This window comes from Triturus cristatus, chromosome 6 (genome assembly GCF_964204655.1).
Source record: "Triturus cristatus chromosome 6, aTriCri1.1, whole genome shotgun sequence".
In the NCBI taxonomy this organism is placed as follows: domain Eukaryota; kingdom Metazoa; phylum Chordata; class Amphibia; order Caudata; family Salamandridae; genus Triturus; species Triturus cristatus.
The window spans coordinates 934,125,011-934,152,648 of NC_140589.1; positions in this window are offsets into that span (position 1 = coordinate 934,125,011).

Genomic DNA, 27,638 nt, shown 5'->3' on the forward strand with positions numbered 1-27,638 from the left:
TAGCTCTATACAAAGGTTCTTAAAGAACAGACATATGCAGATATGCATACTAAGGGCAAGGTACACACACACAGACACCGACATACAGACACACACACACACCACAATGAAAGGGCTCTCGCATGGGTGCATAGACTGGGACATTCATACATAGACAAAAGCACACACAGGAACCCTAGGCACGCACTTGATTTGTCTCAATCTCATGCATGCAAACCAGTAAGCACACACACGAACATTCATTCGTGATTTTGAACTTAACAATATAAAGGTACACACAGACATGTGAACAAAGACACACATTTGCACACATACACAAATCTAGCACACATAGGCACACATACCTACACATATGCATGCCAACGCACAAATCTACACATACCGACACATGAACGAGCACACACAATCACAAAGAAAGTAACACATGCAGACACATAGAAGCAAGTAGATAAAGGTATAAACAAGTTCAAACATATGCATACTCACACAAGCACAGATACACAGAGTCACACACAGGCACACAAAGATGTGAGTTTATACAAGCACTCACAAATATACATGCATACTCACAGCGACACACATAGATAAAGACATGATCACACAAACAAAAAGACTTGCAAAAGCATACAGAGAAACGCACAAGCAAAGGCACAGGCTCAGAGATCTGTACATATAGACGCATACATAGTCATCCTCACAGGCATAGAGAGGCAAATAAATATAGATACAGAGGCACACACGCAATTATACATGCATAGCGGTACAAGAAGGCACAGAAATTAAGTCCCACTTATTGGCACAGATGTACATACAAACGTGCAAACACAAATGTTCAAACTCATACACATACAGATTCTCATAGACATTGTATTTGTTTGCTGCATTTGCAACTATTTGGTTTTGATTATTTGGCATAATTCTGAAAACAATCATTGTGACTCATGCTTTCTTGTTTATGTTTAGTTTCAACTCTTTATTTAATGGCTATACACTTGATTATACAGGAACCAGCAATTACAACGCACAACCATTAATGACCACCCATATGCCTTTACCACACACATTTTTACCATGCATGTACATTTACCATGCATACCTTTACAGCGAATATATAAGCATTTCAGAACAGCCCAGACTGCGGAAAGGAATTACACTAAATTTGGCAGAAAGATAGCTGTTGGTGTAGAAAGTGACCTTTTGTTAAATGGTGTACATGCATTCAGTAGTTGCTGAGTTATTTAAAAGAATTCCAGTTGTATACATAAGGACGCAGTGGATCCACGACCCTCCAGATCTCGTTGTGAGATTTGATGGGCTGCCATCACTTCAAACCAGGAAGTGTTGGCAGCCATCTTGCTGAACTGAGTCACAGGAAAAAACATTAAAAAAAAAAAACTTTGGCAGGGTAGAAACATCCTGACCACCTAGGCCTTTTGGGGGATCCCAAAGGGACCCTGCAAGGGCCAAAAAAGCATTTTTAAAAAAACATTTCTGCAGGGGCCACGCTGGATCTGGGATTCCTGCAGGATTCTTTTTTTAAATGATGCGTGGTCTCCTGCAATTTGTTTCTTATCAGCACCCGGTTGTGTCAGGTACTGGGGCATGTCCAAATATGTAGGAGGGGGTGCACTGGACCCCCTACTAAGATCCCTAAAGCCTCAGGGAAAACCACCTCCCTGGGTCATTTTTCATAATTTATGCGGGTGTTGCCCTCGTGTCCTGGGGACCCGCGCCCCCCTTTTACAGGGCTAATGTATAATTAATGTGGGGAGCCCACACGGCCCCCCCACAGCTCCGGGGACATGCATCTCCCCGTAGCAAAACATGACACAAAAGCAGGCGGGCCACGCCCCTGAAGCCCTGGGGACAGCCACCTCCCCTGGGCTAAATATAATATGCGGGGGCTCTGCCCCCGCAGCCTCAGGGATACCACCTCCCTGGGGCTCTGTCCAGTAATCCCCCTGGAGCCATAGGTGCCCCTGGGGACCGCCACCCCCCAGGGCTAGGTATTTTTAGAACGGGGAGGGGACCTCAACAAAATTTAAATGTCTGTAAATTAACTGTGCTGACAATCAAATCAATACATTGGGTGATGACATTTCCACACATTATCGTTTGTGCGCTGTATACTTTAATCAGTGAAACTGGATGTGAGTGCAAATGTAATCGTCATTTCAATTGAAGATGTGTTGTCTGTAATGGCAGTACACTACCATACCATGCATACTCCATGTTACCCTACTCCACTCTGCTCTGCAGTCTGCACCACTTCATGTCAGTGCACTCCACTCAGCACTATTCCACACTACGCCACTCCACTCCGCACTGCGTCACTGCACTCTTATCTTCACCACTCCACTCTACACCTTTCAACTCTACACCACTCCACTCTGCTCTATGTCAATGCACTCTACCCCATACTACTCTACTATTCACCACTGCACTCTTTACCATTGCACTCTACACCACTCCACGCCACTCAGCTGTATGCCACCCTACTCTGCATACTGCACTCTACACCACTGCACTCTACTCTGAAACAATCTACTCTACGTCACTGCACTCGGCTCCACTGCACTCAGCACCACTCCACTCTACTCCACACCACTCTATGCCACTATACTTTATACCAATGCACTCTTCGCCACCTTACACAAAACCAATCCACTCTACGCCAGTTTAGTCTACACCACTACCTTCTAGCGACTGCACTCTACTCCATTGTACTTGATCACTGAACTCAATGCCACCCTTTTCTACTATGCATCACTGTACGCCAATCTACTCTGCGCCACTGCACTGTACGCCAATGCACTCCATGCCACTCTACTATAAACCATTGCACTCTACGACAGTATACTCTCAAACACTGTACGCTGCCACTTTTCTTTGTGCCACTCTACTCTATGCCACTGCACTCTACGTCACTGAACTCTACTCTGCATCACTTCACTCTATACCACTGCACTCTAGGCCAATCCACTCTAAGTCACTCTAATATATTTTGCACCACTGCACTCTATGATACTCTACTCTATACCACTGCACTCTTCACCATTGTCTTATGTTACTAAATTCTATGCCAGCCTATTCTACTCTGCATCACTGTAAGCCAATCTACTCTGTGCCAATGCACTCCACGTCACTCTACTATAAACCACTGCACTCTACGAAAGTATACTCTGCAACACTGCACTCTCTGCCACTCTTCTTTATACCACTGCACTCTATGTCACTTAACTCTACATGAATCTACTCTTCATCACTTCACGCTACACCATGGCACTCCACGCCAATCCACTCTATGCTACTCTAATCTCTTTTGCACCACTGCACTCTGACACTCTACTCTATACCGCTGCACTCTACACCATTTCACTCTACTCTGAAACAATCTACTCTATGCCACTGCAATCTACCCGACTCTAGCCCACTCTGCACCACTCCACACTACACTACTTTATTCTACACAGCTAAACTCTACACCACTGCACTGTACACCAAAGCGCACTACACCACTTTACTCAAAACCCATTCACTCTACACAACTGCACTCTATGCCACTCTACTCTACATTACACTCTACGTCACTTTACTCTGTATCACTCTATGCCACTGAACTCTACACCAATGCACTCTACACCACTCTACTCTACACCAATGCATTCCATAACACTTGACTCTGCAGCACTGCACTATACTCTATACCACTGAGCTCTATGCCACTCTACTTTCTGCCACTCTACTCGGCACCACTTTATGCCACTACACTCTACTCTGCAACACTCTTCGCCACTCAACTGCCCTCTACGCTAAAGTACTCAATGCCACTACACTCTATGCCACTCTAATTTACTGTGCACCACTGCACTCTGACACTGCCCTCTATGCCACTTCCCTCTTCACCTCTTTACTCTACTCTTTACCACTCTATTTTATGACAGTGCACTCTACTCCACTCTACTATGCACCACTGCACTCCTTGCCACTTTGCTCTACTCTGAAACAATATATTCTATGCCACTGCACTTTATGCCATTGTACTCTATGCCACTCTACTCAACTCCCCGCCACTCCACTCCATGGCATTGCACTCTATGCTCTGCCACTCTACGTTACTCCAATCTACACGATGCCATCCTACTCCAAACAACAGCATTCTATGCCTATTTACTATATACCACTAAACTCAAAACCAATGCACCCTATGCCACTGCTCCTACACCAACTACTTTGCATCACTGCACTCTACGCCACTATAGTTTACAACATTCTACTCTATGCTACTGCACTCTACGGCACAGCACGCTACATCACTCTAAACCATTGCGTCTTATGTCACTGCACTCTATGCCACTTTATTCTACTCTACACCACTGTACTCTATGTCACAACTCTCTGCACCACTATACAACAGTGTACTCTACTCTTCACCACTTTATGGCACTCTACTACACTCTAAGCCATTGCCTATACCACTACACTCTAGGCCACTCTAGTATACTGTGCACCACTGCACTCTAATACACTGTACTCTATGACACACTACTCTATGCCACTTCACTGTATGCCTCTCTACTCTACTCTGCACCGCTCTACTCTATGCCAGTGCCAATTATCCCACTCTAATATGCTTCGCTGCACTCTTCGCCTCTGCACTCTACTCTACTCCAGTCTAGGCTACTCCACTCTGCACCATCCACTCTGCAACACTGCACTCTACACCAATGCACTCTACGCCACTACTCTGTACCACTCCACTCTTCCTTGCACCACTCCACTCTGCTGTGCACCACTCCACTCTACGCCACTTCACTCCACTTTGAAAGAATATCTCTAAGACATTGCACTTTACACCACCCCACTCCACACCACGCCACTCTATGCCTCTCCACTCTGTCACACTGCACTCTACGCCATTGCACTCTGCGCCACTACTCTATACCACTGCAATCTACCCTGCAACACTCCATTCTACCCTGCACCACTCCACTCTACACCACTTCACTCTACTCTGAAACAATCTATTCTAAGTCACCCTATGCCACTCTACGCCACTCTACTCTACACCACTGCACTCTACGCCACTACTCTATGCCACTGCACTCTACCCAGCACCACTATACTCTACCCTGCACCACTCCACTCTACTCTGAAACAATCTACTCTATGCAACTGCACTTTATGCCACTGTACTCTATGCCACTCTACGCAACTGCACTCCATGCTGCTCCACTCTACACCTCTGCAGTATACACTTTGCCACTGTACTCTAAACCACTGCACAGTACACCAATGCATTCTACACCACTTTACTTAAAACCAATGTATCCTACATGACTGCACCTATGGCAACTACTTTTCACCACTGCACTTTATGCCGCAATACTCTACAACATTCTACTCTATGCTACTGCACTTTACGCCACTGCATGCTACATTACTTTATACTATTGCACTCTACGTCACTGCACTCTATGCTACTCTATTCTACTCTACACCACTGTACTCTACATCACTGCTCTCCACACCACTCTACTATGCACCACTATATGGACCTGCACTCTCCACCCCTGCACTTTACTCTGCACCACTCCACTCTACGCCACACTATAGCAACTCTACACCACTGCACTCTACGCCACTACACTCTATGACACTATGCTCTGAATTACCTCACTTTACACCACTGCACTCTATACCACCCTGCCTCTCTACTCTATGCCAATCTTTTCTTCACATCTGCACTCTATCCTGCACTACTACATTCTACCCTGCACCACCCCACTCTATACCACTCAACTCCACGCTGTGGGACTCTACTCTATGCCATTGCACTCTACCACTCTACGCCTCTGCAATCTACTCTGCACTGCTCTACTCTATGGCACTGCACCATACGTCACTTTACTTTACGCCAATGCACTCCACACCACTTAACTCAAAACTAATACCCTCTGTGACAATCTACTCTGCACCATGGTACTTTACACCGTTTCACTCTATGCCACTCTACTCCACTCTACTATACTCTAATCTACGACACTCCACTTCACAATATTTCACTCTATGATGCTCTACTCCATTAAACTCTGCTCCATTGAGGCTCTACTCCGCCCTATGCCACTCCATTCTACAGCACTGTTCTGCACTCTATGCCATTCTACAACACTACTTCACTCTACAACACTTTACACAACTCTCCCTATGCCATCTTATTCCACTCTATTCAATAGCACACTACTCCACTATATTCCACTCCACTCTATGCTACACCACTCTTACACTCTATGCCACTCAGCTCTATGACACTCTAGGCCACTTCACACTACAGCACTCTACTGCACTCTTTGCCATTCTACAACACTACTTCACTCTATGACACTTTACGCAACTCCATCTATGCCATTTTACTCCACTTTATTCAATGACACACTACTCCGCTATATTTCATTCCACTCTATGCTACACCACTCTGACACTCTATGCCACTCTGCTCTATTACACTCTATGCCACTCCAGTCTATGCCACTCAACTCTACAGCACTCTATTCCACTCTATAGCAATCTACTACACTCTTTGCCAATCTACTCTACAACATTCTACTTAACACCCTCTACACCACTCCACCACACTCTATGCCACTCCACTCTATGACACTCTACTCAACTTTGACGCTGTACTCACTCTACACTGCTCAGCTCCATGCCCATCCACTCTACTACACTCTACTCCTGCCACGACACTCCACAACACTGCACACCACTCCATGACACTTCACTTCACTCCTCTCCTCTCCTCTCCACACCACTCAACTCTACTGTACGACACTCCATGCCCCTCTATGCCACCCTTGACCCTCTGTTCATGCAGGTCGCTCCCCACGCTGCACAGCTAGCTCCACCTGACTGTGCCTGGGCCCTTCCTCCCGCTGCTGCAGCGAGTTCAAGCCTCCTGTGGCCGCTCTCGTTTTTTGCTGTAATTTCACTGTAATTTTGCTCTCCATGCCACTGGAATCAAACTATCCTGGCTGAAGAGGGGTGAAACCCCGAAACCGGTCCTAGGATGCTTGGTTCCAGTCCAGGGAGGACCTGACTTGGCAGTTCGGGCTGGACTGTTCCCATGAGGCACAGGGTCAAGACTGATTTGCATATGGCTGGGTTCAAACTGGAATGGCATAGTGAGCAAAAAAACGATGGATTTAGGCCCAGATCTCTGTACTGGGGTGAATGTATGACATTGTTCTGCATTCAGTCCATCAACTGTTGTTTTTGCATTTGTCACCCCGAGTGGGACGGGTATGCTCAGACGTGAGTCCCGTGTTCTCCATGCCACTGGAATCAAGCTATCCTAGCTGAAGAGGGGTGAAACCGGTCCTAGGATGCTTGGTTCCAGTCCAGGGAGGACCTGGGTTGGCAGTTCGGGCTGGACTGTTCCCATGAGGCACAGGATCAAGACTGATTTGCATATGACGGGGTTCAAACTGGAATGGCATGGTGAGCAAAAAAACGATGGATTTAGGCCCAGATCTCTGTACTGGGGTGAATGTATGACATTGTTCTGCATTCTGTCCATCAACTGTTGTTTTTGCATTTGTCACCCCGAGTGGGACGGGTATGCTCAGACGTGAGTCCCCTGTTCTCCATGCCACTGGAGTCAAGCTATCCTGGCTGAAGAGGGGTGAAACCCCGAAACCGGTCCTAGGATGCTTGGTTCCAGTCCAGGGAGGACCTGGCTTGGCAGTTCAGACTGGACTGTTCCCATGAGGCACAGGGTCAAGATTGATTTTCATATGGCCATGTCTGAACTGAGGTGGCATGGTGAGCAAAATAACGATGGATTAAACCCAGATATGTGACTGGGGGTGAATGTTTTGCCAATGTACAACATTCCGTCCATCATCTTGTGTGTTTTGCTGTTCACCCTATGTGGGTAGGGTATGCCCAGACGTGGGTCCCGTGCTCACTAAGCCACTGGAGTCAAGCTATCCTGGCTGAAGAGGGGTGAAATCCCGAAACCGGTCCTAGGATGCTTGATTCCGGTCCAGGGAAGACATGGCTTGGCAGTTCGGGCTGGACTGTTCCCATGAGGCACAGGGTCAAGACTGATTTGCATATGACCATGTCTGAACTGAGGTGGCGTGGTGAGCAAAATGACGATGGATTAAGCCCAGATCTGTGACTGGGGGTGAATTTTTTGCCAATGTGCAACATTCCGTCCATCATCCTGTGTGTTGTGCTGTACAATATTGCTAAGACATATTAGCAAAGACAATAGCTCTTGCATAGCGAGACATAGTGGTTTTGCCAATGCTTGTTGATTTCTGCCCTAGACCCGTCATTTTGAGAATGCAACAGAAAAACTGCGGGAGTGTTTAATTACCCACAGAAGGCTTGGTCCAAAAACGTGTAACCGCATTCCCTGTTCTATCTTGAGTCGTAACTTCCATCTGGTGTTAAGGAATTCCAAGATAATCCATCCTGCCCATTCAGTAAGATTGCTTAGACCGCAGCCTGATTGCTTAAAATCTCCCGTACACTCCTCTCGCAATTAAACTGAGCTATGGGTTGACCCTCCTATGCCCCCAATCATTCTTTGGGATTCTCCATTTGAAACCACAGGGATGTGGGCGGCTTCGTATCAAGGCCCTCAAGAGAACTATAAATCGGGTACGTTACACTACATGAATAATTCATATTTCACTATCAGAAATTAGTTTTCGCTAAATGTGCTGTCATTGCAGAATGAAGTAAAAATAGAAAGACGATATTCGGCAAGTCGTATGCCAGTAAATCCTGCACATTCCACAGCAGCTTTTCACAAAGAGCTCGCAGCTGACGTTTGTTAGGGGCCACGTGTGAGCAGGGAACAGGCCGAGGCTGGTCGGGCCAGGATTCCTCCAGGCCTGCTCTCTCCCCTGCTGCAGGTCGCCGGAAGGAGTTTAGTCAGCCTCTGTAGGGGCTGGGGCATGCTCCTTCTGGTTCAAGTTTATAAATAACTCCGCCAGGAGACGTTTGCCAGCAACGTAAAAGAATGCAAAATGGGATAAACATTGCACTGGATTTTCACAGAATTAAGGTCAATTAGCTGGATTGGCCTCCATTTTTGAGAACTGGTGGAAGGCCTTTGGCACGACAAAAACATAAATATATTAAAATAAATTAGGGATATAGATGCCTTATGATCTTAAGACTTATCTCAATCCAATTGAACTTTTTGTTAAAGAAGATGTGTTTGCTAGTCCAATGATAAGTCTTACACACAGTGAATTTTTGGATAATTGTGAAAAATGTACTGTACTGTTCATAAAGAGACTCTTTGAAAAACCGCAGACACGAAGGGGCAGATTTATGTTTCCTGGCGCATCCCTGCAAATCAGCAGGGATGCGCCAGGAAAGATGCGTCACGTAAGTTTACCCTTGCGCCACCACAGATGCGCCGCATTTACAATGCAGCGCATCGTGGCGCATGAATAAACAGATGCGTGACGCATCTGATGGTATAAGGGCGGCACATTGCTAGAGTCGTGCCGCAAGCACGACGCAACTCCAGCAATGCTCAGGGGCTGCCCATACCGAACATGCTGAGTCATGGCTTACGCCTGCTTCAAGCAGGCGCAGGGTTTTGACGCAGCAGCGTCGGAAAAGTGAATCAGTGAAATCTTGTAGATTTCACTGCGTCACTTTTCCGAGGCTTTTTCCGACGGACCGCCCACCCTGCATACATAAACCTGACGCAGGTTTAATGTAGCGCAGGGCTTTACAACGTGACGCATCTCCCTAGATGCGTCACGTTGTAAATAAGACGCAACATGGCGCATGGTTTACGCCTCCGCTGCATCACAGAAGTGACGCAACGGCGGCGTAATTGTCTCGTAAGGGGCTTGTAAATCTGCCCCGAAATGTTTGAATAATAAATAGCTTTTCTGTCTCATGTAAAACAGGAGCCAATGAAACATCAGTCGGATCTTCTTTCAAAACAAGTCTGGTCTGCTTCACCAACAAAGACCAACCGGTGACCCTAAGTCTGATCACTTGGAACTGCAGAAAGCTGAGGCTTGACATAAATGATAGAAAATTCTCTTGTAGGGGGGAAGGGTTTAGCCAAAAAATTATATAGGTATCAAGACAGATTCTAGTTATTATCCATAAAATTGGCCCTTGCGTGGACAATGGTGGCAGACAGCTAACTTGGTGCAAAGACTGTGATAGTTCACATATGCAATTGGTAATACTGTATCAATTAAATTATCATCTGTAAATCAGAAGTGGTTATTGGTGCTTGGTCAGGACTGTTATTCAGTCCAGTAGGCGTGCTGTCATTGGATAACAGATGTGGGAGTCTTTCATTGGCCTGCATGAGCCAGACTGTGTTGCATCCGTTGTGTGTTGCTCCTGTCTTGCAGCCATGGCCCGTGCAGGTAAGAGCGATGAGGCAGTGTTGGGGGGGATTCGATAGATGACCACATTGGGAAATTAAATAAATAATTAATTTTCCTTCGTCATCATCTGTCGAAATCTCCTCCCACCCGGCCCTACCGCTCTTACCTGTACGTGCTGCCGCTGCTGTCTTGGGTGCTGCTCTCGGTAAAGCGCCCACCTTCTTTCGACCCAGGCATCCAATGGGTACATTGCAGTATCCGACATCCCATAAAATGTGTATCACTGTCTCCTATGGTATATTTGTGGCTGTTTTGTCTTCCACATGATTGTCTCTATGGTCCATCAGCATTACCTCTAAAAAGCAGGCCGCTGAATGTGCCTTTGGAAGTCTAATGGTTTGCATTTTTAATGGTTCCCCTTAGGTTACTTTGTGTAGACCATAAAGAGGTAAAATAAATCCCTGAACCAACCATCATATGTCTTTAGTTCAATGTAATGGGAGTTTAAAGACACTTTAATGCTTTGCTGCTAAAAAAAAAAGCAGGCCACACAGAGATCACCTTAAACCGGGATGGAGGGAAAGATTAATAGTCTTTTGATAAAAATACACTGTTTAAATAGTGCTTGTATCTGAAGGACTTTTCATAACAAATGTCTTTTAAATTTATCATTTGGCCGTCTAATCCACGCAAATTATCAATAAGAACTTTAAAAAATGCATTTAAATATCTTTTTGCTATGGAAACACCTATGAGTAGAAACAAGGAAACCCTATGGGTCAGATGGGACAAAGGGTAGATACATTTTTCAAAAGAAACAAGGTCCCATTCAATTCGGATGGGTATAGTATCACAATTTTCCAGTCAAAAATTGGAATATACACGTTCTTAAATCGAGAAATAAATGTGATTTAATAACAATACGGCGAAAAAACAAATAGTATGTGGTGGAATAAGTGAGCAACCCGTGAGTAGGTTAAAAGGAAAACAGACGATTTCCTTACCGCAGGCAAGTGACTTAAAAATGTGACTTTTAGTGTTTGCAGAATAGAAAATATAGAAAGTTACAATTAGTTAACATCTCATACTCGATTATAAAATACAACGTATAGTTAAGAGTTTAGAGACGTGAGTCGATTTAAGAACGTGTATATTCCAATTTTTGACTGGAAAATTGTGATACTATACCCATCCGAATTGAATGGGACCTTGTTTCTTTTGAAAAATGGTAACACCTATGGTCACAATAATGGGTGGCCTGTTTGTTTTAAAAGTATTTCTAAACAAATCAAGTTAATTCATTAATTCTTCGAAACTCTGTTACTTTCTTGTTGATGTATTACAATATCGACTTGCAATGTCTATTTTGTATATTTGATTGTTGATTTTCTCTCTCTAAGGCCCTTATTTTCACTTGAGTGAAATACGGTTGGGTATGTTTCACACATAAATACAACTTCCAAAGGGAGAGGTTTTTCTCATTTGTGGTAAATGCCTTCTATTCTGAGTTCAAAATGAGGCATAACATGCAGAATTATTTTTTAAAACACAGAATTACACGTTTTGCCTTTTTCCCATTCATTTTCTCCAAATAACTTTTGGCTGGCATTACATGCCTGAATTCCATCAGTGAAAAACTCTGATCGGCCGATTCACAAAGGGCCTCCGCACTCATGGGAAAGGCTCCGCAGTCCCGCACTCTTGGGGGTCTCGCACTCGTGGCGGGACACCGCAATGGGTATCTGCAGTATAGAGGTCCCGCCAAGTTGCCTTCACTCGTGGCGGGACCTACGCAATGGGTATCTGCAGTACAGAGGTCCCGCCCAAAGTGTGCGACCCCCGCCATGAGTGCAGAGGCCTTTTCTGAATTGGGCCCGGAGTGTGTATTAATTATCATGCTACTCGTCATTCTGATCCCTTTGCAAACACTTGTAGTCATTAACTTGCAATGAGGGACAAAGTCTTCAATGTAAAGTACCTGAGGGTTTCGACTTTAAAATAATTTTGGTATTTCTGGCCTTATAAACTTCTCTCATTTTAAAATTAGGTTTTTATGGATCGTGTTGACTTCACAATCTTTGTAAATCTGAAGTATTTTTAAAAGTGTACTTAGGATTGCCAGTAAGCCAGAAGATTTTACAACTGTTTTAATATGTGAGGTCGGATTTACAAAACCATGGGTGCACGTTTGTGGAGGGCATTATAACACTCACATTCTGATAGTGAACTAAGTTGACATGTTGATGTGGGCATGCTGATGTTCAGCAGACTCCTGCCTCCATACCTTTATCAACCAAAGAGTGCTGACATTATATGTGAATGCTAAAATTTAGATTTCTCCCTTTTTATCGTTAGGAATGTTAACCTTTACTCCCCTACTCATGCATCCCCAAAGCAGTGCAGCACATGCTCAGCAATGCAGACTGGGGATGTTTCACTACCCTGTCCAGATTACTCTTCCCATACACAAAGTAAAGTAGACAGGCTGGCGGAGGACTTTACACTTGCACTTTACTCCGACCTGCCAAATTTAGGGGCATATCAGGTGGCGCTATGGAATTATCGCTGCTTTTGCGTCCGTTTTCGGGCGAAAAGCAGCGATAATTAATAAATCAATCAATCAATCAGCTCATTTGTAAAGCGCACTACATACCCGTGAGGGTTTCAAGGCGCTGAGTGGGGGGCGGGGAGAGGGTGCTGCTGCTACTGGTCTTCTCCTGAAGGTCAGCAGGTCTTCGGTTTGTCGAAGGTTGAGAGGGAGGGTGTTCCAGGTCTTGGCGGCGCGGTGGGAGAAGGACCTGCCTCCGGATGTGGTTCTATGGATGCGCGGGACCGCGGCCAGGGCGTGGTCAGCGGAGCGGAGTTTCCTGTTGGGTACGTAGAAGGAGAGTCGGCTGTTGAGATAGGCTGGGCCGGTTTTGTGGAGTGCCTTGTGTGCGTGGACCAGGAGCTTGAAGGAAATTCTTCTATCGACGGGGAGCCAGTTCAGGTTCCTCAGGTGGGGGGTGATGTGGTCGCGGCATGAGACGTCGAGGATTAGGCGTGCAGAGGCATTCTGGATTCTTTGCAGTCTGTTGATGAGCTTGGACGAGGCTCCGGTGTGGAGGGCGTTTCCGTAGTTGAGTCTGCTGCTGACTAGGGCCTGGGTGACTGTTTTCCTCGTGTTTGTCGGGATCCATCTGTAGATCTTGTGGAGGGTGTTGAAGCAGGTGGAGGAGACTGCGTTGACTTGTTTGGTCATGGTGAGTTTCGAGTTGAGGATGACTCCCAGGTTGCATGCGTGGTTGGTAGGAGCCGGGGGTGTCCCCAGTGATGCGGAACACCAGGAGTCATCCCATGCTGAGGGTTGGGCCCGAGCATGAGGATCTCCGTCTTGTCTGAGTTCAGCTTAAGTCGGCATTCCTTCATCCAGTCGGCGACGGCCTTCATTCCCTGGTGGAGGTTGGATTTGGCGGTGAGGGGGTCCTTGGTGAGGGAGAGGATCAGCTGCGTGTCGTCGGCGTAGGAGATTATGTTGAGGTCGTGCTGTCGGGCGATGCGTGCTAGTGGAGCCATGTAGACGTTGAACAGCGTCGGGCTGAGGGAGGATCCCTGTGGGACGCCGCAGATGATCTCGGAGGCTTCGGACCGGAACGGGGGAGGCGGACTCTCTGAGTTCTGCCGGATAGGAAGGAGGTGGTCCAGTCCAGGGCCTTGTCTCGGATCCCTGCGTTGTGGAGGCACATGCATAGTGTGCGGTGGCAGACAGTGTCGAAGGCGGCGGAGAGATCCAGGATAATGAGGGCCGCCGTCTCGCCGTTGTCTAGCAGGATCCTGATGTCGTCTGTGGCGGCGATGAGGGCGGTCTCGGTGCTGTGGTTGCTGCAGAATCCTGATTGGGAGGGGTCCAGGATGCTGTTGTCTTCGTGGTGACGAGAGAGCTGGATGTTAACTATCTTCTCGATGACTTTTGCTGGGAACGGAAGCAGGGAGATGGGCCGGAAGTTCTTGAGGTCGCTCGGGTCCGCCTTGGGTTTCTTCAGAAGGGCGTTGATCTTTGTGTGCTTCCAGCTCTCAGGGAAGGTAGCGGTCTCGAAGGAGAGGTTGATGATGTTGCGCAGGTGGGGTGCGATGGAGCTGCTGTCTTTGTTGAAGATGTGGTGTGGGAGAGGGTCAGACGGGGATCCGGAGTGGATTGTGCCCATGGTCTTGATTGTGTCCTCGATGCTCACGTTGGCCCAGGTTGTCAGGGATTCATGGTCGGTGGTGTGTGGTGGGACCAGTTTGTCGATGCCTGTGGGGGTCATCTGGGGGTTGAAACTGTCATGGATGTTGGTGATCTTTCGGTGAAAGAAGGTGGCGAGGGAGTCGCACAGGGCTTGCGATGGCGGGATGTCGTTGGTGTTGGAGCTGGGGTTCGAGAGTTACTTCACGATGTTGAAGAGCTCCTTGCTGTTGTGTGTGTTGTTGTCAAGGCGGTCTTTGAATGAGGTCCTTTTGGCGGTCCTGATGAGGTGGTGGTGGTTGCAGATGGTGTCTTTGTGGGCAGCGCAGCTGTCCGGCGTCTTGTCGCTGTGCCATTTGTTCTCCAATTTCCGGCAGGTGCGCTTTGAAGCTAGGAGTTCCGGGTTGAACCAGCTGGCTCTCTTGCTGGTGTCTCTGTTGGTGGGCTCTTTCAGCGGGGCTAAGGAGTTGGTGAAGTCGTCCATCCAGCATCTGAGGGTGAGTGCACCATCGTCGGGTTTGGTGGGGTTGGTCGGAGGGTTGAGTGCGAGGTTTGTCTGTAGTTGTTCTTCAGTGACTTTGCCCCAGCAGCGGCGGGGGATCTGTGGGGTGCGGTGGTGTGTGAGGAGTTTTCGGACGGAGAAGTGGATGCAGTGGTGGTCTGTCCAGGTGAGTTCGGAGGCGTGGCTGAAGGCGACGTCGGGACTAGAGGAGAAGATGGCATCAAGCGTGTGACCGGCGATGTGGGTCGGCGTCGTGATGAGCTGTTTTAGTCCGAGGTTGGCGAGGTTGTCGATCAGGGTGGAGGAGTTGTTGTCGTTGTTGTTCTCCAGATGATAGTTCAGGTCTCCAAGGAGGATGCAGTCGGTGGAGGTCAGCGCGTGCGTGCTGATGAGGTCGACGATGGAGTCGCAGAATTGTGGCCGGGGTCCTGGCGGTCTGTAGACGAGGGTGCCCCTTAGGGTGGTCTTGGGGTCCGTGTGGATCTGGAAGTACATGTGTTCGGCGGTGCTGAGAGTGTCGTTGGTGTTTGTTGAGACCCTGATGGTGTTCCCTGTGGACGATGGTGATTCCTCCTCCGGCTCCGTTGGTGTGGTCTCTGCGGGTGAACTTGTACCCATCGGGGATGGCTATGGCGATGTCTGGAGAGGAGGCTTCGTTCATCCAGGTCTCGGTCAGGAAGGCGACGTCCGGGGATGCAGTGTCGATTAGATCCCAGAGCTCGACGGCGTGTTTGCGTGCGGAGCGGGTGTTTATCAGGATGCATCTGAGCTGGTTGGGTTCCGTCGTTGCGGGTGTCTCGGCGCCTTCGGGGCAGGAGAAGCTGCAGTTCCGGCAGGCGAAGAGACCGTGGGTGCGCTTCGGGGCGGCCTTGCAGGAGGTGTGGGTCCTTCCTGGGTTGAGAGCGATGAGGGTGTTGGCGTAGTAGCGGAGGCGGTCTTCATGGCTGGTGCAGGGGGCAAGGGTTCTGGCGCTGGGCGCGGTCCAGGCGCGGACGGGCGCAGACGGACTTGCCTTTTGCGGCCGCCATATATGGGGAGGTGGGGAGGGAGGAGCAGCTGGGAGGCGGGAGGCGGTTGTCAGGGGCAGCGAATGGGCACGGAGGGGGCGGAGCTGCTGGGGAAGCAGCAGCGGGGACAGGAGCAGGGAAGCGGAGCGGTCGCGGGAAGGAGACAAGGCAAGGGGTACAGAATCAAAACAGGGGGCACAGAAGTAAGTAAAGGGGTACAGAATCAAAACAGGGGGCACAGAAGTAAGTGAAGGGGTGCAGAATCAAAACAGGGGTGCACAGAAGTAAAGCGGCGAGCGGGGTGCAGACGGAGTTACAGGCAACAGAGAGCAGATACAAACCTAAGGCCATCACTGGCCACCAGGGATGAGGCGCAGGTGGTAGCCTGCGGGTGGTGGAGGGCCTCGACTTCAGCGGCGGCAGTAGGCATCAGCGGGGGTGCAGGCGGAGCTGCAGCGGGGGGGAGCGACCTACCAGGCAAGGTCAAGGGTCGCATGTTTTGCTGATTTAGCGGCCCTTACAACAACGCCCAGATGAGATGCAAAGTGGGCGTTCCGTGCCAAAATAACTGAAGAAATGTCGTTAACCGACATTTCTCCAATTATCAAGCTGCACGCAAACAAGCAGAGCAATAAGAAAATTAGCTCTAACCACAGTTATCGCTACTTTCCTTACGCCTGCTTGTAATCTGACTTAGCCTATCAGCAAGGTATCACTGGTCGCAGTGCGATTATCGCTGGATTTCCAGCGATAATCACACTGTTTTCCAGCTAACGCATGGATTCCTATCGCTTGGGAGATAAGCGTTGCTGATAGCTCGCTATCTCCGAGATAGAATCCAGCGTTAGCCTGTGATAATTATCCTCGCGCTAAAAGCGCTGAGCGATAATTATAGCAGGCCCTTGCTGATATGCCCCTTAGAGATGTCCACCGGCCCTGCAGACATCTCTATACATTGTTAGGAACTGTCCTCATGGCTGTTCCTATGATGTAGGAAAAGTATGTTACACATATATGTCAAACGTGACAGCTGGCCATCTAACTTTTCCAAAGTTTTTTTGTTCTAGGTGCACTTCATTTCACTTTCAAATGCATTCCGTTAAGTGCGTTTCAATTTACTGATTTCACTTCCCCCTCTCCGGTCAGTAGAAATGACTTTGCACCACAAAGTTGTAACTAAATACGCACTGAATTGTGCTGGCCAATCAAAAGCAGACTAGCAGTGCCTAATGGGGATTTAGGTAGATTGGGCAAATTAACTACTGGATCTCATTTTGACTTAAGGAACCAATGTATATAAACACAAGCATGTCTGAGTCATGCTTGCAGCTGTGTTTTTAGATGCATGGAGTGTGGTGGGGCAAGTTGAGACGGGAGCGTCTGTATCGCTGTTCTGCTTTCTTTTCCTTTTGGCTGGCGTAATAAAAGCATGGGTTGGGAACGGGAAGCAACCGTTGTGAGGATGTATATTCTTTCGTGGTTTGTGTTTAGTGCTGTAGCTGCAAGCACAGATACCCAAATAAGGAGACAGCAGCGATTGCTGAACAGTACCTTTATTTATATTTTAAAAACCAACACATAAATAAAAGGCATTGTCATTTACAATGCCAATAGCTCAAACGCTCACCAAATGCGAGACCTATTGCATTGCAAATGCTTCTTCTGTTTTTTAAGGTTCCTCACTGCCAGAATATACCTTGTGGCGAAGGACAATTAAAAAAAACATCTGACCACCACTCCAAATAGGGTGGATGGTTGGATGGCTTATATCTTGCGTTCCCTACCACATTAGGCCACCAGAGGAAGGTTCATGCCGACACAGTACATTTTACTGTGTCAGCATAAACCTGGTATTCCACCCACCTCTAAATTGGATGGGCAGACCGAAACTTTGGCAAAGAGGGTATAAAATCGCCTGTGGGACAGATTATCCTCTCCACCAAACTCTAAATCAGGCCCTTAGTTTTATATTAGACATGACTTACAACTGAAAGTTTTGGCCTGAATCGCAACATGTTCTCTGTGAGTAGTTTCGAGGAGTAATTAAGTCTTACTCCTGGAAATTCAAGAGTATGTCCCATCTAAAACTGCAGAAAGACACATCTTCTAAGAAAAAGTGCATTGCGGATCAGGTCCATTGTCTTGTATCCATATGCTGGTAAAATAGCTCAGTGAGTTAAACTGTTTGTGCTGCCAGGAATGTATAATATGCAAATCACAGGCTCAAATCCTTTCCCTGTTGACACAGGTTCTTGTCTGTCAACATAATAATTTAAGTAGTATTTAATCTTATTATATGCAGTGCTAGAAAATGGCAAAACTGTTTTACGCAGAGCTGTGTTAAAACACGACTATTGTTCGTTTCTCATTAATTATATTATGCCTCCTAGCAAACAAATCATCCGATTAATATTTAACTGTTGCATCATCATACATTTATGTAGCATTTTAAGCTCAACAGAGAAGCTGGTAATAGCAACCTGGAAAGGGCAGTTTTTACAAGAAAATGATGCCTTTAGCAGGTCCTGGAATGAAAATTGAATAATCCCCAAATTGACTTAAATGGGACAAGTAGGTGTAAAGCGCAGAAAAAAGAAGCACACTTTCTGTTGATAAATGTGTGCACATATATGTTTGCGTTCTGCTCATTTTCATTTTGTATACATTCTACATTTGAAGCAGAAGGGCTGTAGCTTCTCTCCCTCCCTCTGACCTTAACCCAAGACTCCTGCCCTCGATTGAGTATAGTGCACTCCATGCTTTGCTGTTCATCTGTTAGAACAAAAAGCAGAAGGGGACACTGAGCAGGTAATGGTGGCCTCCCGGGAATTATTGGGAAATAAAATTGCCAAGGGAGATACCATTATGCACATTGTGGTTTTCTTCTGGGTGGTTTTACCTCTTGATAATGAGTTCTGAAAGATGAACTGAGAGGTAACTTGCAGGATCCAATTTACTTTACTGTAAACCTCTTTCCATTAATTTTTCCTATTATAGATTCTTCAAGGACGCTGGGGCCCAGATTTACGAATCTTTCACCAACGCAATAAGATGCCGCAAGGGAACTTGCGGCACTGCATTTCGAGAAAGGGCAAGAGCAGAAATGTGCAATATTTATTAAGATACGGTGCACTTCTGCTCTCTCCTTCCGCAAACGCACTTGTTGTAGCCAATACAGGATCCCTTGCGTCATGGTGCAAGTGTGCCCAGGTTATGGTTGGTATTGTTTTGGTGCAGGAAGGGATACTTTCCTGCACAAAAACAATCCTTAGAAGCTTATTCCTCATTACATGTGTGCTGCAGAATGTGGCATGCATTCAAAGAGGAAATAACAAGAAGAAATTAAGATATTTCTCCTCTTTACACCAGCGTCAGGTAGATGCACCATTTTGGAGCAAAGCCAGGTTTACTAACCATAGTAAATCTCGGTTTGCGACTAAATACATAGGTGAATTTACAGGAATGACCATGCTCCACCATAACGCAAGGTACTGCAAGGCAGTGCAAAGCGCTAATTTACATTACCTCCTCGTCATCCCTCCCTGTCCAAGTCCAAACCAGATGAGCATCCTCCCACCAGAAACTCCCAAGCAAAACTCCACACCCATCCCTTCCTTCCAGGCCACTCCCATACTCTTAGGCATATAACACTGACCCCCAGAAACACAACCTGTTGTTTTTTTCTGCGGTTGCTGCTCCTGGCAAGACTTTGTCGTGATGTGCTGGCTGCGCCTTCATCAGGTAGGTGTGTGACAGTCTGCTGTTGCGGCCATTGGTTCCCCTTACGTGCCTGATCGGGTGTGTTCAAGTCCCTGCTTTAGTGGGACTGAGGCTTTGGGGGGTCCGGACTACTTGGGGTGGGGTCTTGGTGGACCCTGCTGCGTCTTCACCCTCCTCCAAGTTTGTTCCCTGCTCTAGCGGGATCACCTGAGAAGGGAGGGGAGGTGTGTTGGGCGTGGCTTGCCATTCTGGGAGCTCCGGGGGCGTGACTGATTGGCTCCTGCTCGGAGGTCTTCTGTGGGGGCTCGGTTCTCGTTCGAGCCCGTGTTCCCCTCTGTTGTGACTCTGGATGCCGCTTAAAGTCTGTTTTTGCTATTAGACTGGATGGACGCTGTCTGTTGGAACCTGCGATACCATGGCGGTTTGACTGCGGGCGCTTGTGTTCCCGCTCGTTTTTGCTTTTGGTGCCGCTGGGGGTTTCCGTTTTCCCCCGTTGGGTGGAGGGACTCTGTCTTTCCGCTCCTGTGCTTGTGTCAGGGGTCCCGCTTTCCCATGGGGCTCATGGCTTACTGTGGATGTTTTCAGGCCATAGGTTCTCTGCCTGTGGGGGCCGGCCTACTTAAGTATCAGCATTTGCAGGAGCTGCTCTGTATGTGGGCCCTTACCTGGTGGTGCGCTGGTGTCAGGGGCTTCTGGGCTCTGTCGGGTGCATTACGTTGGGGCCTGCGTCAGTCCTTCCTTTTGGTGAATTTGGGTTGTCTCTGATTGGCGAATTTATGGGCCGGCCTTCTTCCCTGTTGGGGATTGGCTGGAGTTCAGGTGGCATCCCCTGGTTGGCCTGTGGGTTCTGGCTTTGAGTTATCTAGGGTATTTATTGAAGACTGGTTCTCTGTTCTCCTGAAACATCATGGAGAGTAGGTGTTCAGACGTGAGTGGGCCCCGTGGTGAGGAGGTGGCGGTCGCTGGGTCTTCCACTGTTCCTTCCCTGGCGGATGTAAGATGATTGAGGCTGCTGTGGCTGCGGCTTTTATGGCTCGTGAGCCCAAGGGGCCTAAGAGACTGAAGTTGGAGGCCTCTGCAGACTTTTACCCGGACGGGGATTCAGATGAGGAAGTGAAGGGTCGTTTTGTCCAGGGGGCGGACATTCACAATGTTCTGCAGTATGTTCCGGACAATTTGGGGTTCCCTAGTCCCATGGAGGGTGGAGAGTCGGAATACTTTTTTGCCAATTACCAAAAGAAGGAGCCTGAAAGCCTCCCTCTTCATAAATTGGTGAGGAATGTGCTAGAGGGGGAGTGGTAGGATGTGGAAAAACATGCCTTTCCCCGGTTTCTGGCTAAGAGGTATCCTTTGCAGGGGTTCACTGAGGAGTTCACTGCTGTGGTGGAGGTGGATTATCTGCTGGCTGGTATGGCGTCCCAGTGCCTGGTCGTGTCCGAGGATGCAGTGCCTTCTGATCCTGGGGACAAACGAGTTGAGGGGGCCATGAAGAGGTCCATTGCTGCCTCTAATCTTGCTGTTCGGTCTGCTGCTTACACCAGCTATCTGGTTCAGTCGCTTCTTAAGGATTGCCAGGGTATTTCTGAACAGCTCTTGCAGGATGAGGATCCCTCTGGATCTTTGTCCATGTTGGAGCAACAGTTCCGTTTCCTGGCAGACTTGTCCTTCTATTCCCTTATGGCGGCAGCGTCTGGGGCCTCGGGGGCTGCTCGGAGGCAGTTGTGGCTTAATCCTTGGAAGGAGGAAGCAGCTCAGAAGGCTGCTTCCTCCTTCTTTCTCGGGCACTAAACTGTTTGGTGATCCGTTGGAGGCGTTGATTAAGAAGATTGCTAAAGACAAGAAGTTGTTGGCTCCCGTCCGCTCTTCTCAGAAGGGGAAGTTTGCAGGTTATAAGAGGGCTTTTGGGCAGGCATTTCAATCTAAGATGGCGGCTAGCCCTTTTGTGGTAGGGGACGTGGCCGGAGTGTCCCTTCCTTCCACAAATCCAGAGGTCAATAGGTTGCTTCCTCTTCTTCAGGTCCCTCCAAGTCGTGACTATGGAATGAGTTCATTGGGGGTGCCAGTTGAGAGTCACCTCAAGTCTTTTTTTCCTGTTTGGGAGGAGTTTGTGCGAGATCAGTGGGTCCTGCAGGTGGTCCAGCTGGGCCACAGGATCGGATTTGGGGTGCCTCCGGTGGATTTGTTCAGGGCTAGCCCTGTTCCCAGATCTCGGATGAAGTGTCGTACTCTGTTGGACCGTGTTCTGGACTTGGTTGCCAAAGGGGCTGTGGTGAGGGTGCCTGTGAGTCAGCAGGGTCTGGGGGTTTACTCAATCCTGTTTCTGATCCAGAAGCCGAATGGGGACTACCGCCCTGTCCTGGATCTGAAGGCTGTGAATTTGTGTGTCTCTCACCAGTCCTTCAAAATGATGACTCTGCAGATGATCCTTCCCATCCTGTCGGTGGGGGATTTCCTGGCTTCTCTGGATCTCCAGGATGCCTACTTTCATGTACCGGTACACGCGGCTTCGCAACGGTTCCTGCGTTTCTGTGTAGGGGTGGATCATCTCTACAATGGCCCCCCACAGATGCTGGGGATGCCTGGTTTCACCTTGGAGATACCCAGAAAGGGACCATCTCACAGGGATAGCCAGGACGGGTTCCCCAGCGGTCTATAGCGCCGGGACACCTCCTCGTGAGGTAGCTGTTCGCGCTTTACAAATATCAGTATTATTATTATTATTATTATTATTATTACCAGTTCCAGGTATTGCCGTTTGGCCTGTCTGCCTCTCCTAGGGTGTTTACTAAGGTGTTGGCACCCTTGGTGGGTTTGTTGCATGCTCAGGGGATCCAGGTGTTCCCTTACTTGGACGATTGGTTGATTTTGTCCTCTTCTTTCCTTCAGGTTCAGGCACATACCCAGGAGGTTTGCAGGCTCCTTCAACAGTTTGGGTGCATTCTGAACTTGGAGAAGTCCCATCTTTGCCCCACTCAGGAACTGCTGATCATTGGGGGGGGTTTCAATACCAGGATGGGAAACGTCTTCCTATCGGAACCCCGCAGACTGACTCTGGTGCACGAGCTGAGGAAGGTGTTAGGGGCTCAGTCTTCCACGGCTCGCCAGTGGCTGTGTGTTCAAGGGCTGATGTCGGCTACTGTGATGATTGTTCCTTGGGCCCCTTTGCACTTGTACCCCCTGGAAATCATGTTCTGGGGCATTGGGATCCGTCCTCTCTGGATTACAAGCTGTTGATTCCCGGGAGTGTGGACTAGGGGTGGGCGGAATTTGCAAAAGTGACTTTCGCAAATTATCGCGAAAATGTTAAAAATCTCCACAAACAGGCGGAAATATCGCGAAGATGCGGAAGTTTTTTTCCCGCCCGTTCGTGGTATTTTCTGCGTGGTCGCGGCTCGCCAACTTACCCATGCGGTTGCTCGCGGGCGCGGCCTTCTTCTCGCGGTGCATGATCGCGAGAAGAAAGACGTGATCGCACGACCAATGACATTACTGCGGGCGCGAACTGTCGCGAGACAGCGCAAATGGCTACCAACAATCCAACATCTCGTGGAGAACGCGACCGGATCGGGAAAACTTGTCGGCGAACGCGGGGATTCAGGTAAGGCGATCGCGCGTGCGCAAGAATGTATTATTTTACAGCGCGAGCAAGAAACAAATAATCGCTAAGCTGCGGAATGCGGAAATTTTGACATTTTCGCACTCTCCGCGGAACGCGAAAATGTCAAATTATCGCAATTTCCGCGAGCGGAACGGAAATTTAGCCCAGGCCTAGTGTGGACATCGCCCGAGAGTTGTCCAGGTGGCTGGTGGAACGGAACCTCTAACAGGGCTCGCCCTTTGTGTCCCCGGAGAGGTTGGTCTTGATGACAGATGCCAGCAAACTCGGTTGGGGTGGTGTTGGCTCAGGAGTCGGTGTAGGGGCTGTGGCCTGTGCTGGAAGCAGGCATGTCATCGAATTGGAGGGAGTTGAAGGCGGTTCAGTTGGCATTGGCTCATTTTCTGCCTTGGGTCCTCCAGATGGATTTAATGGTGCCTACGGACAACACGGTGGTGGTGTATTATGTCAGCTGCCAGGGGAGTGCGAAGGTGGCTTCCCTCAACCTGTTGGCACACCAGATCTGCGTGTGGGCGGAGTCGCACTTGTTGTCTCTGAGGGCTTTGCATCTGCCGGGGGTTTTGAACTTGGAGGCCGAGCGCCTGTGCAAGGTGTTTCCCTCCCTGTCCGACATGTGCCTGACGTGAGACGTGTTTGGTTGCCTGATGACACTTTTTGGGGTCCCGGTGGTGGACCTGTTTGCCGCTCTGGGGAACGCCTTGAGGGAGAGGTTTTGTTCTCTGGTTCGGTCGGACGCAGTTTGGAGAGTGGATGCCCTGTCCTTCTGGTGGGAGGAGGGCTTGATGTATGCTTTACCACTGATTGCTCTTCTTCCACGGGTCCTGTTGATGATCAAGCTGGATCGGGCCTTGGTGGTCCTGGTGGCTCCGGAGTGGTCCAGGAGGCCTTGGTTCCCTCTGTTTTTGAGGTTGGCGGTGGGGCCTTGCTGGAGGTTGCCGTGGTCCCTTGTCCCCTGTCATTTCCCCCTCTGTCTCAGGGGTGTCTGGTCTGCCTGCGACTGGCGGGTTGGCTGTTGACAGTATGAACCTCTGTGGCTGAGTTTATTCAGCGGTCCAGGTGCCCGTCCACTCTCAGGTCCTATGCCACACATTGGGTCTATTTTCTATCTTGGTGTACAGATCGGGGGTCATCTGCGTTGGAGGTCGATCTGGTGCTTGTCTTGGATTTTTTGAAGGATGGGTTCGACCTGGGTCTGGCTGTGTCCTCAGTGGGTGGATGTTCGGGCCTTTCGGGTTCAGACTGTGAGCCAGTGGTCCCCTTGGTGTCCCAGTTGTTCCAGAGTTGTTTCCTTCAGAAACCTGTCATTAAGTCCTTTGCGCCTAGTTGGGATCTGCCTTTGGTTTTGGGGGCCTTGCTGGGGGCACCCTTTGAACCTTTGCTTGAGGTTTCTTTGCCGTTTTCGACATTCAAGGTGCTTTTCCTTGTCGCTATTACCTCGGCCCGGAGGATTGGTGAGTTGGGCTCCTTGCTTTGTTTGGCGCCCTTTTTGCAGTTTTTTCCTGATATGGTGGTTCTGAGGCCTGATCCTTCCTTTGTTCCTAAAGTCCCTTCCTCGTTTCACTGCTTGGATGATCTGGTTTTGCCTGTCTTGTCCAGATCCTCTTTCGGAGGTTGACGTGTGGCTGCACTGTTTGGACATTCAGCGGGCTCTGGAGGTGTACTTGCTGCGCTAAGCCTTTTCGTAAGGTGGATTCTCTTTTTGTGACTTTTGGACTGACTGGTCAGGGTCTGAAGCCTTCTGAGGCTAATCTCAGTCATTGGATGCGCTGGGCTGTGGGTGCTGAGTATGAGGCTTGTGGTGTTTTGGCGCCTGGGTTGGTTCAGGGGAGGTCGACTCGCGGGTGGCTGCTACCTGGGCTTGTTTTCAGGGGGCTTCCATGGCCGAGATCTGTAGGGCTTCTACCTGGAGTTCTTCTCACACTTTTATGTCCCATTATCGTTGGGTGGTGGATGGGGCTGAGTCTGCTGGGTTTGGGGACGCAGTGTTGCGTTCTGCTCCAGTGGTGTGACTTATTGCTGTGCTGAATAAAGTCTGTTTTTGCTTTTAAATGAAGCCAATTCTTGCTTTGGTATATGCTCATCTGGTTTTGACTGGGACGGTGAGGGATGACGAGGAGGTAATGTCCGTTTACTTACCGGTAATATTCATTACTCTGAGTCGTAGCCCTCCCACTCCCAGTCCGGGTTCCCATTTACATTGTGGTTGCATCAATAAATTGGTGCAACCACAATTCAAAATGTTAGTAAATCTGGACCTGGGTTTGAGGACAAATATTTTTTCAACTCTCTGTGTAATATCAGATGGAAACAACTTATTTGTGCCCAACTTTAGATTCAGCAAATGGCTCAGAATGAGCACATAAGTAGAGTCCATAAGGCAGCAGCCATTCTGGTGATGAAGGTGACCAAATGGTCATTTTATGACCTCTCTGACTCAAAATCTGTTAAACTATGGGCCATATGTACAAGAAACTGGTGATGTTCGGTGTTACGCCAAAATTGGTAACACCATGCTCGTCAGTTTCAAAACACAGGATGCGTCATATTTACAAAAATATGGTGCACCCCCGTGTTTCTCCTAGCTCTGGCATTAAAAAGCTGCATAGAGCCAGCTCAGGCACCCTAGTGACATTTTGCTAGTATGCCAGCACTGCAGGGGCTATTGTTTTTGTGCAGGAAGGAGCGCCCACTGCAACACCCATTGAACGTCCCTTTCACGCTAAATGCTGCATGAATAAGGGCATTATTTACAAGGCGGTGTTAGGCCACGTTAAGTGGCTTAACACCGTCTTGTAAATAAGGCATAGGTGTTTAAATCACCAGAATGTCGAAAAAAGTGATGTTCAGGTGACGTTAACTCCTTGTAAATATGACCCTATGTCTTTATAGAGAGTACAATTACAGTGGCAGCCACCACTAACAAAGGGTGGTAGGCAGGTGGAGGAAGCAGGGGGGTGTGGGGGGAGTGCATGGGGGCATGTGTTAATAATATATTATTTAAAAACTTACCTTTAGCCGCCGGCCTCCACCAGAATTGCGTTGCGTACCCTTCCTCTCCTCTTCCAGGGTCCCAGCAGCCCCTGGAACAGACTCCCATCCAATCCTGTGCTGCGGGCAAGAAAGACGCTCTGCTGGGGTCATGGAGTCTGTGGGGTTTCTCCTGTCTGGCTGCTGAATACAGCCGGGCTGGAGAAACCTAAGTGTGCATGTGTTTTGGTCAGCCTGAGATGAGATTGCCGCCCAAACACATGTGCATTCTTAGGGAGTGCACAAGCACTCCTCCTTCCCTTCCCATGCCCCTCCTCTCCCTGCACAAGCTGGCTCAGAGCCGGTAAATTAAAAATAAAACAATGCCAGAACATCGTTTTACTTATGTTTGCTGACTCTGAGCCAGGCAGTGGGCGACGCTCCTCCACCATTGAGGTCGCCGCTGTACAATTAGACAGCAGAACCAAAAGCAGTATTCACTATACTGAAATTCAGTTGAAGGGATGTTAAATTTAAAATCCAAACCTAAAAATGGCTGAAATTCAGCAGCTATGATGAGTTAAGCAACTAGAAATTCCACAGGGCACAGTTATTACATAATAAAAGCTGCACCTCACTGATGAGGCCCAACACAGCTGAAACTAGTCTGTGGTGCTTTATATGTGGCCTGACAGTTCAAATGGTTCCTATCGGAACAACAGCAGGAATGATTTCCATATGGTTGCTCCCCGCCTGGAACGTGACACTGTGCACAAATGGAACAAGCATTTGCAATGCAATAGGTCTCGCATTTGCGAGAGTTTGAGCTATTGGCATTGTAAATGACAATGTCTTTTATTTATGTGTTGATTTTTAAAACAGATAAATAAAAGGCATTGTCATTTACAATGCCAATTGCTGAAACGCTCGCAAATGCGAGACCTTCTGAATTGCAAATGCTTGTCTTTAATTACTGTCAGGGCTGGACCTGGCCCATTTAAAGTCCTGTGCGTGTTGGCAGTAGAAGAACCGTTGTAACATTTGACATAATGTGCACCCCCTCATCGCTGAGAAAACAGTGAAACGTCAACAGCACGCAAAAATAATCTCTAAATAAAAAGGGAGGCCAAGGAATGGTAACAAAGCACGTGTTTTGAATGCCAACAATAAACAATAGTCCAGCTTCTGCCATCACAGGAGCCCCCATACTTCGGGGATAAACTGCTTAATGCATTCCCCC